We start from the raw sequence: 12036 nt of genomic DNA, 5'->3' as shown, positions 1-12036 counted from the left end.
TTTTTCCAAGATGACAGCATTGGGGGTGAGGCAGTGGCTCAGTGCATTTGTGTTGAAGGGAAAAACAGTGCTGTAACACTATGCAGTTGTCACATTCCTGACCTGTTACTCTATCCTGCCTGCTCAGTGCTTTGCAGTTGACCTCTACCAATGTCACCGCCAAGCAGTATAAGTTAGTTGCTGAATACTAAATGACCAGGCTAAACATTCACACCTTGCTCTCTTCTGCAAAAAATGGAAGTAAGGTGACCTGGTATTTTTCGTAATGGACTGTAATTAACTCACCAAGCTGAACAAGCCTTGAAATTCATCTGAGAAAAGACTACCATTGCCAGCTTTCTGAAACTGAAAGCATGACAAATTTGTGAGTTGGGTCTTTTAGAGACAGGAAAAAAAAGCTGAGGCCATCTAAAATTGAATTTAGTACCTAAAAGTAGGTCTCAAAATGAAAATGATGCTTTACCCTTTACAGGCAGAGTTTTCTGGATCCTTATGCCTCCTGAAGCGATTTACTGCATGGATTTCTCTTAGGTCAGCAGGATGGTTACTCCAGGTTTAAGCCAAGAACATTTCGCAATCAGTTTTTGCTCAGATTCATTACTCTTATAGCTGGCTGTCAGACTTATATTGCATCAGTAGCAGTCAGACTAATATTGCCAGCAGATAATGTCATAATCTGTCGATGAGACTATTCATTTTTTTTGTCATTTCTTTATTTCCTTAGGATACCAACTGTATCTTCCCTATTAAAATGTGTCAAATGTGCTGATGCTCTATATACCTCAGTTATGTTCTCTTGAGTCTATGGATGAAATGAACCTATACCAAAATCCTGGGGAAGAATGCCTCTGAATTAATTATACTGCCTGTGAGTGCACTTCTATTTAAATATGCATTAAATTGCATTTGCAGACCATTTATATTGAAACCGGTCATTGTTGCCGGTTTGTGGCTTTGCTTTCAGGAAGAAGGCTGCTATACTTAATAAAGAATAAATATACTCGAAAAAGAGTTCGTGACGTGGTGTTGTTAGAGGGAAGATGTGGAAAGAGGAGTCCTGTAAAGTGTGAGGACAAGAACTCATCCTAGAGATTATCTAGACCAGCTCTTTCATTTTATAGAAAACTGAGTCTCAGAACGATTTAGTGACTTTCTACCAAAATGCTCGGTTATTTGTTGGTGGAGCTCAGAGTAATGAATTCTCAGGCTCCTCAGGCCCATTCTCTTTCCACTTTACTGTGGCATCAAGGTATTTAAAAAACGTTTCTCTATGTTATTTATTTTTAATAAAAGAATATTCATAAAGTTGGCCTTTAAAATTTTGTATTGAGAAATAACTTAAAACTTACAGAAGAATCGCATGTATCATACACATAACTCCCTAACTTTACCTTTTATCTAGATATGTCAGTTGTTAACATTTTCCCACCTTGTGCGTTTGTGTGTATACACATGTACTTAATTATTTCAAGTTGAAGAGGTAGTTGGGTGTAGCTAATATCACCTAAGAACAAGCAGTTCTCTTACAAAACCATAGTATAAATATCAAATTCAGGAAATCTAACTTTGATACAATGCTATTTTTTATATAGAGTCCACATTCAATTTTCACCAATTGTCCCGACGATGCCGTCCTGGCAATTCTCTTTTTTCCCCCTAGATCTAATCCAGGTTTATGTATATTGCATTTAACTGTCCTGTCTCTCTAATCTCCTTTAATATGGACTAGCTCTTGGCCTCTGTCTTTCATGACACAGATATGCTTAGAGAATATAGGCCGGCTGTTGTGGAGGAGTCTCTCAGTTTGGGTTTGTCTGATGTTTCCACGTGATTAGATTTGGTTTATGTACTCTTCTGGCAGAAACGCTACATAAGTAGCTTTGTGTCCTTCTTCGAGCATCACATCAGGAGGCACACGATGTTGGTTTATCTGCTGTTGGTAATAACATCTTTGACACTTGGTTAAGTGGGGTCTTCCAGTTTTCTTAGGATATTTTCAGCACAGCATGAGGATCAAGAAAGTTTGCACAGCAGGAGGTACCTAAAATCCCTCTGTGACCTGGACTAGATAAAAACTTGGCAAGAGCTGGGGTTAAGTATGGTTCCTTGTAGCGTTGGCCAGTGTGATTTAGCCCTGCAGCCGAGGGACCAAAGATCTCAACTTGTATAGTTTCTCCAGGCCTCCTTCTGCCAAACCCTACAGTCTGCGGCACTAACATGGCAACCCCTGATGGGGCCTGCTGAGTCTCTTTCCTAGGAAGCCACACTACATAGATGTCTCTTTAGCGGAAGGGAACTCACAAAGCATTATCTCAAAATCCAAAACTACACGAGCTGGGTGAAACCATATGGTCTGCATCACCTGAGCCCTTTATTGATTGGTTGTAGAGATGTTTGGTTAACAAGGCTGACTTTACCTCCTTGGGCTTATTTATGAAATGGGCAATGATAACGACTACAAGGAATGTCTTTCCCAAAGCTGTGCCTGTGGTTGCAGGGACCTCCTTTCCCCACTCAGTTCCTTCACGCTCTCCTCTGCTGAGGTAATTAGCTGAAGAAAAGGGATCTTCACAAACACGGTTGTGATTGTCTTCCTCAGAGGAGCATCCTCTCTGTGACGTAGGTCCTACCTGCTACCCACTCCTATGCCCTGCCCTTCCTCTTACTAAGCTGGAATAACGTTTAAGAAGTTTTGACTTGAATATTTTATCAAGAAGTATTCATTCTTGATCAGTGATCACTGGGCTGTCTAAGAAAGGCGATATTATATGGGACTGTGGACCTTCAAATCGGATACTCTCCCTTCTTGAGGGGCTGATCAGAAACGTAACAGTAATCAAAACAAAATAACCAAGCAGCTCTCTGCAGAAATGTTGCCAGGCTTACCTTCCCAACTTCAAAATGATTTAATAATGAATTGCTGTTGGGACTGGAGCTTCTCCGACATTTTAGAATGTGATGGTTAAAAAGGACTGTCATTTATGAGGGACCTGCTAGCAACCTCAGTTTCTGCACTGCACATGAGAATAACCTTGATCTGAAGAGACATATTTGGAGCAAGCTTGAATTTATGTGGCCTTGCGGTTGAGTCAAAGCTATTTAACCTGCAAGGAACAGAAACATACTTAAATTAGCAGCAGGTGAACTCACGGACATGGGACTGAGCCTCGTGGGAGCTGGAACTAGAGAGGGGTTCTGTAGTCAAGGTCTTTCTGGAAACAGTCACTATAGGAGTTCCTGGCCCTTCACATGAAAGCTCCACAATTTCTGTGATTTGGCTGCACTCCCCATGTCTGCTTCTTCCTGTTTTCTCATCAACTTGCTCATTCTTCTAATTTCCTGAAGAAAGTGTAGTAGGACCGGGGTGGTGGTGTCTTAGTTTGAGTTCTACCCAAAGTGTATGCTAAGAAAAGTGTTGGATGCAAGTAGTATACTTTTGGAGTGAAAACAGGAAGCACAGAGAGGAAAGGGAGGAAATTCAATAAAAGAGGTGTTAATAAGTGAGTTATTGCTACGGAGCTCAGTTCTCCGAGGGACCCTCTGAGAGACTGAGGATCATGCTGCAGAATCGTTCCTCCAAGAGAGTGAGGAAATTGGGGATGTACCCAGTTCCGTCTGTCACCCTGCTAAATATTCATCACCTTTTAAGACCATGCCTTTGATGAGTTTTTCTTTAATGAATTCATTACAAAAGAGTAGAAGAAATGCCCTATATGGCCTCCAGGAAATCATTCAAGTATTACAAGTTACAGGTAAGAATTTTTTTTTCTATTCATGCTGGAGTCAAGGGAATAAATAAATCAGCTCTTTGTTTCCCTCTTGAGCCAAAAACCAGTTGAAACATAAGACATAAGAATCAAATAGATAAGAGAGAAAAATATCAGCTTTGTCACTCTAAGACTGAATTGTACAATGAAACGGAACATATGGCCATAATGAGTCCCCCAGAACCTCCCTTCCTGACAGCATGTCTGAGAACGCAGCCTCCCACTTGCAGGGGGAAATCATTCCTGGGGAACTTACCACAGGGAGTTTGTGAGAGAGGGTGAATCTTTGGGGTGGCGGGGGAGAGAGAGAGAGAGACAGACAGACGGACAGAAGGGGTAAAGCTAAAGAGCCACACTGTGTTAGTTGGGTCTTCTGAGAGGCAGACTCTGAGACACAGGAGTGCAAAAATTTTTATTGAGAGGTAAAGATTTTAGATTCCATATATATGTGTTAGCATACGGTATTTGTTTTTCTCTTTCTGACTTACTTCACTCTGTATGACAGACTCTAGGTCTATCCACCTCATTACAAATAGCTCAATGTTGTTTCTTTTTATGGCTGAGTAATATTCCATTGTATATATGTGCCACATCTTCTTTATCCATTCATCTGTTGATGGACACTTAGGTTGCTTCCATGTCCTGGCTATTGTAAATAGAGCTGCAATGAACATTTTGGTACATGACTCTTTTTGAATTATGGTTTTCTCAGGGTATATGCCCAGTAGTGGGATTGCTAGGTCATATGGTAGTTCTACTTTTAGGGTTTTTTTTGTTTTTTTTTTTGTGGTATGCGGGCCTTTCACTGTTGTGGCCTCTCCCATTGCGGAGCACAGGCTCCGGACGCACAGGCTCAGCGGCCATGGCTCACGGGCCCAGCTGCTCCACGGCATGTGGGATCTTCCCGGACCGGGGCACAAACCCGTGTCTCCTGCATCGGCAGGCGGACTCTCAACCACTGTGCCACCAGGGAAGCCCTACTTTTAGTTTTTTAAGGAACCTCCATACTGCTGTCCATAGTGGCTGTATCAATTTACATTCCCACCAACAGTGCAGGAGGGTTCCCCTTTCTCCACACCCTCTCCAGCATTTGTTGTTTCTTAGATATTTTGGTGATGGCCATTCTGAGTGGTGTGAGGTGATACCTCATTGTGGTTTTGATTTGTATTTGTCTCATGATTAGCGATGTTGAGCATCTTTTCATGTGTTTGTTGACAATCTCTATGCCTTCTTTGGGGAAATGTCTATTTAGGTCTTCCACCCATTTTTGGATTGGGTTGTTTCGTTTTTTGATATTGAGCTGCTTGTGTATTTTGGAGATTAATCTTTTGTCAGTTGCTTCATTTGCAAATATAGAAAGTGTCTTTTAAAGTGTGGTTCATCTGCACACTTGAAAATTTCTCTCCAAAAAACATTCTTTCTTGATTGACCTGGTGCTTGCTTATCATCCCATTGTGCTATATACCCTTTTGGATCTTAGAGGCTCAGCATCAAGTATTAATCAATTTGAAACTGGTTAATGGAGGTCCTCTGTTTGTGATCCTACACTGTGGATGCCATGTTTCTAGCTAGCTTGAGCTCCTTCTGCATAGAGACACTTTCTATTCTTTCTTGTCAACCGTCTAACCCCCAACAATTGATACAACAGTATTCTATATATAATAAATGCTCAGTAAGTTTTGTCTCATATCCATCACACACAGACCCCTACCCTTGAGCGAACATGGTAATAAAACTGGAATTGTATGCCAAATATGAAGTAATTGTGCATAACAGGTGAGTGATAAGGAATATAGGTTTGAAATATGCGAACACAGTGGGTGAAATCCTTCGTCCTGGCCATCCAAGCTTATTTTCAGACATTCGAAAGGAACAAATTGCTAAGTCACAAAATTTTAAACCTGAGCCCTTCCTGAGTAGGTAATAATGAAACTAGAAAAGAAAGAATAAATCTGACCCCTTTGGGAAATTAACCAGATTGCATAAACTTTATGTCTTATTATGAAATCCTTTTGGCCAGAGACTAATTACTAAAAACTTGTTTTTGCTCTATCATCCACAATCTAGTAGGGGGATAAAATAGGTAAGCCAATAACGACATTTAGAAAGATATTTAGAAACGACATTGGAAAGAATAGCCTACCACTACATTTATTGTCTCGACTCTCTCACTTCTATTCATTTTTTAATCCACTGTGATCTGGCCTTTATTTTCAGTTAGGTTCAGCTTACCATTTTTTGGAAAGTTCCTATTACATGTATGCTAGTGCTTAAGGAGAGGGGCAAAAACCCCACATATTCCCTGCCCTCAAGGATTCTATAGCCTATTAAGGAATGTGTATAATGTGCATGTGTATAAAAAAATTGTCATACAGAGTGGTAAGTGTGATTGAAAGACATGAAGTAGGAGTTGTATTGCCTTTGTTTAAGGGTGGATTTTAGGTTGAGTTTTCTGGAAACAGAGCCCGAGACAGGGGTTTATTGAAGGAGTATACTCAGGGGAAAACTGTACACAAGTAAGGGAAGCCGAATAGGGCAGGAGAAGGAATCAAGAAAGGATGTGATCTTAGGCAAAATCTACCCTTGTCGTGACACAAGACAGATTCTGGAGCACAAATCTCACTGCAGAGACACGGCAAAGGGTTCAGGCTCTTGTGCCTCTATCATTGGCCGTCCCAGTTAGCCAAGGGCACTCCTGAGGACATCACAGAGTAAGCTGTCAGCTGCAGCACCCAACCCACAAGCAGCTGGGGGTTTGGCTGTCCTGGCTGGTTAAATTGATCTGGGCAGAGCACCAATAGCATCTACAAAAAGAGGGTTAGAAAAAACTAGATGATATGTTTATCACTTTGGGCAGCCCAACATCTGAGCACCCTTCCTGTTTGGGGAAAAATGTCAAGACAGGAAACACTCCCATTTACCACTGCAACAAAAATGAATAAACCTAGGAATGAACCTACCTAGAGGAGGTAAAAGACCTGTACTCAGAAAACTATAAAACACTGATGAAAGAAATCAAAGATGACACAAACAGATGGAGAGATATACCATGTTCTTGGATCAGAAGAATCAATATTGTGAAAATGACTATACTACCCAAAGCAATCTACAGATTCAATGCAATCCCTGTCAAATTACCAGTGGCTTTTTTTTACAGAAGTAGACCAAAAAAATCTTAAAATGTGTTTGGAGACACAAAAGACCCCAAAGAGCCAAAGCAGTCTTGAGGGACAAAAACGGAGCTGTAGGAGTCAGACTCCCTGACTTCAGGCTATACTGCACAGCTACAGAAATCAAGACAGTATGGTACTGGCACAGAAACAGAAATATAGATCAATGGAACAGGATAGAAAGCCCAGAGATAAACCCACGCACCTATGGTCAACTAATCTGTGACAAAGGAGGCAAGAATATAAAATGGAGGAAAGACAGCCTCTTCAATAAGTGATGCTGGGAAAACTGGGCAGCTGCATGTAAAAGGATGAAATTAGAATACTCCCTAACAGCATACACAAAAATAAGCTCAAAATGGATTAACAACCTAAATGTAAGGCCAGAAACTATCAAACTCTTAGAGGAAAACATAGGCGGAACACTCTATGTCAGAAATCACAGCAAGATCCTTTTTGACGCACCTCGTAGAGAAATGGAAATAAAAACAAAAATAAACAAATGGGACCTAATGAAACTTAAAAGCTTTTGCACAGCAAAGGAAACCATAAACAAGACGAAAAGACAACCCTCATAATAGGAGAAAATATTTGCCAACGAAGCAACTGACAATGGATTAATCTCCAAAGTATACAGGCAGCTCATGCAGCTCAGTATCGAAAAAACAACCCAATCCAAAAATGGGCAGAAGACCTAAACAGACATTTCTCCAAAGAAGATATCCAGATTGCCAAGAAACACATGAAAGGATGCTGAATATCACTAATCATTAGAGAAATGCAAATCCAACGCAAATCCCTCTTGCATTAGAGATGCAAGAGGGAAGAGATACGGGGATATATGTATACGCATAACTGATTTGTTATAAAGCAGAAACTAACACACCACTGTAAAGCAATTATACTCCAATAAAGATGTTAAAAAAGAAAAAAAGAGGGAGGGGATATTGGGATATATGTATACGTATAGCTGGTTCACTTTGTTATGCAGCAGCAACTAACACAACAATGTAAAGCTGTTATACTCCAATAAAGATGTTAAAAAAAAGAAAAAAAAACACAGATGGAAGACAAGGCTCCACTCCATATGATGCTTCCCATTTTCTGAGCAAAGTTCTACGGCCTTCCCCATCGGCTACCAGACATCCTTCAAAAAATGCCTTTTCTGTTTTGATTAGCCAGCGTCCCATTTTGTGGTTTGCCACCAAGAACCCTGACAAATACAGAGATTATGGAAATTGTTAGATCGTAGATTAGAGCCTGAAAAAGATGGGGGTGTCAGGTAAGAGAAGAGCTAATGGAGAGGAAAGAGATGTTCAGACTGAGTAAGAGCAGACGTCTAGGGTCAACTCTGAAATGTTTTACTTGTGAGACTCCCAGAAGGTGTGTCAAATCTAGGGGGAGTTTAGTGAAAGGGCAGTGAGTTCATCTGGGGACTTGTGGAATCTGAGTTTTCTGGGGACATCCAGAAGGAGATGTTTCACAGATGGCTGTGCAAATGTCATAGTCAAGGGAAGCACCTGGGAGTGGGGGCAGAGAGAGAGAGAGAGAATATGACTGGCCCATGGATGTGGCTGAATTGGAGGGGAAATATATATTGAGCAAGGGTTGAAGAGGCCAACAGCAGAATGCAGGAGGATGGTTAGCTTTACATAGTTCTCTCTAGATAAACCTTAGGTAAACCACGAAAGGACAAGGAAGGTAAGAAAAGAAGGGCACTGTTAAGAACTACGGAATGATCAAGCAGAGCAAGTGCTGAAAAGAGACTCATGGTAACGTGAATTAGTAAGCCAGTGATTCCTTTTGAGAGAGGAGTTTTGGTAGAGTTCCTTAAAGGGGAAAAATCTCTCCCTCCTCCTGTGTCGCGTAAATCCACCGCCTCTCCCCTGTCTCCTCTGGGTCTTCTTTCACTAACTGTATCCCAGTCCACTCCTGACTTTGTAACCTTTCCCACTCTGTTGGCTGCTCTGCAGTAAATGAACATAGCTAAGATACCCTTTCCACTGTTCTCCACTTGTAGAACTCCAGTTCCTCTTTGAAGACTCAGTGTCACCTCCACAGCGGATGTTGCCTAGGACCCAGGTAAGATTTAGACCCCTTTCCTCTCCTGCACTCACAGGGCACCTTGTAAGCCTCCTCTTTTAGCTCTTCCTCAGATAGATTGGTGGTATCTCTCTGTGTGTCCATCTTTTGCACCACGCTTGTGAGCAGGAACTGTGCCCGAGTCATATTATATTCCCAGTGGCAAGCATAGCGCAGAAAACTTCAAAGAATCCAGGATAATTTGTTGAAAGAATTTGGCTAAAAATTCTTGGCTCTTTTAATTGGGCCATTTGGCTAAAAATGTCCAAAGCTGCATGAATGCTCCCTCCTAGAATGTTTTATTTTAGGTTTATTTCTTGGATTACGGTTCTAAAAAATATTTTAAGGTGGAACTTTTACTTCTCCATCAACTTTATAGAAAAATTAAACTTTGGGGAGAAAGAAAATCATGCCCAGGGAATTAGCGCACAGAAAAAAAAGAGAATAGATCTCCTTGTTGCATGTGGCCTAGTTAATATCAGATATAACATGTTGTAAACCAAAAGTAATGTTACCAAAAAATAAACGTTAAAATACAGATGAAAGGGAAGGAGTCTATTCCTCCTCAGGCAAGGCAGTCGCTTTGCATATTAATGAAACTTAAATGACTCACAGTAAGAAAAATGATTGGAATAGATTGCAGTAACTTAAAAATGAGTACACTTTAAACAGCTTGTGTGATGACTATGTGATTATGGAGAATCAAAATGGCTAGTCCCACTCTGATGCTCCCAGAAGAGAGATGACTGCTGGCCCTTAATTAACAAAGCCACATGTGGAGCCCAGGAAGCTGTAGACACAAAGAAAGTTGACAGGTTGACTTTGTGAAATACGCAAAGATGTCAGTCTGGAAGGTGACAACTAGAATTCTGGGGCGTGTGAGGGTTAGGGATGTGTATAAAATCTTATAAACATCCAAGCCAGTCTAGAATATTCACTGAAAGTGACAAGAAAATGGAAGGAAACGGGAAAAGACAAAGAGCTGCATAAAGACAGGTGAAAAGTTTAAAATATTTGATGGCTTGAGATGACTTCGGGGCTTGTGGCAAATTACTGTAAAACATGGCTTGGCAAAGATTTCCTGTAACGTTTTAGGCTTTGCCGGCCCCAGGGTCTTTGTTGCAATGACTGACTGTGCAGTTGTAGTGCTAGTGTGTATGCAGCCACAGACAATAGGTAATGATTGGGTGCGGCAGTGTTCCAGTAAAACTTTGTTTATCAAAACCCTTGGGGACCAGATTTGGCTTGCAGACTGTAGTTTGCCAACCCGTACTCTAAAAACACCAGTTTGTGACAAAACAGCGCATTGCGCAAAAGCTAGTATGTAAATATGTGTGTGTGATCGATAATTGTTAGTTCAATCATTGTTGTTCGGGTTTTTATTGTGCTTGGTATGTTTTTATTGTGCTTGGTCCGGTACTCACATGAGGGTATGGCTGAGTGAGTTGGTTAAATCGAGGCATCAGTGTTATTTTCCAGCGTCCCAGGCGATTCCAAGGTGCAGCCACCACGTTTAACAAATAGGATGCTGAAGAATGCTACGCAAAATTCAATGTGCCTATTATTCATCACCTTGGGTCCTGTTAAAATGCAGGTTCTGATTCAGTAGGTCTGAGGTAGAGCTTGGGATTTTGCATTTCTAACAAAGTGTCAGATGACACTGACCTGCGGGTCCAGGGACCACATTTTGAGTAGCAAGGTGCTTGCACTGGCTTTCAATACCTGGGATGTCTTGGTCCTGCCCCTGAGGCTGATGTAATTGGTCCTGGAGGTGGCCTGGGCATCGAGAGCTCTACAAACTCCCAGGTGGCTCTAAGGTGCGGCAAAGCTTGAGAACCTCTGTGCTCAATCCAGTGCGTGGTGACCTAAATTTTCGTTATTATGTTATGAGTAGCCCTGTTGGCCATTCTCCCCTTCCAATCCACCCATTCCTCTCCTTTTCAGGTCCAAACCTCCAGAAGATGGGTGGGATCAGGATTAGCTTTTCATCCTTTCAGTCTTTGCCACCTCTGAGGAGTGGACTGTAGTTCAGGATGGAAAGAGGAGGGAGGCTCAGGCCACCTGGGTCGGGGAAGAATAAGCAGAACAGTTGTTCTAGGGGCCGATTTCAAGGGGAGGCTGGTTGAGACAAATGGGGACTTACCACAGAGGGCTGTCACAGCAAAACTCACCTCCAGGCTTGGGCCTGAGCTTGGGGCACTGAAAACAGCCATCTACCCTCCTGAAGCCTGGCAGCCACTGGCAGCCAAGCAGCTGGGAAGGATTTCTCCTTCTTGATATGCAGAGTGACACAGTTGGTCGAAAGGCAAGAGAGACCCCTAGTGGCAAAGTATAAAGGTGAAATCCTTTCATCAACAAGTCATAAACACCACAAACGAACTTAGCAGTAAGTGAGTGATAATGATGGTAATGATGATAAATGGTGGCTTACAAATAATATATGTCCTATATGTGCCAGGCACTGTTGTAAGTATTTAGAAAACATTAACTCATTTAATCTCAGCAACCCAATGGGTTTGATGGCTTTTAAAAAATTTAGTTGATTGACAATATGTTTCTGGTGTACAGCAGAGTGATTCAGTTATACATATGTATTCTTTTTCATATTCTTTTTTCTTATTGTTTATTACAAGATATGGAATATAGTTCCCTGTGCTGTACAGGAGGTCGTTGTTGTTTATCTGTTTTGTGTAGAGTAGCTTGTATCTGCGAATCCCAAACTCCGAATTTATACCGCCTCCCCCCTTCACCTTTGGTAACCATAAGTTTGTTTTCTATGTCTGTGAGTCTGCTTTTGTTTTGTAAATAAGTTCATTTGTGTCATATTTTAGGTTCCACATACAAGTGATATCATATGACATTTGTCTTTCTCTGTCTGACTTAACTTCACTTAGTATGATAATCGCTAGGTCCATCCGTGTTGCTGCAAATGGCATTCTTTCATTCTTTTTTATGGCTGAGTAATAGTCCATTGTATACATATACCACATCTTCTTTATCCACTCATCTGTCGATGG

The sequence above is a fragment of the Hyperoodon ampullatus genome, assembly GCF_949752795.1.
Source record: "Hyperoodon ampullatus genome assembly, chromosome: X".
NCBI classification, from domain to species: Eukaryota; Metazoa; Chordata; class Mammalia; order Artiodactyla; family Ziphiidae; genus Hyperoodon; species Hyperoodon ampullatus.
This window is presented reverse-complemented; position numbering follows the sequence as displayed.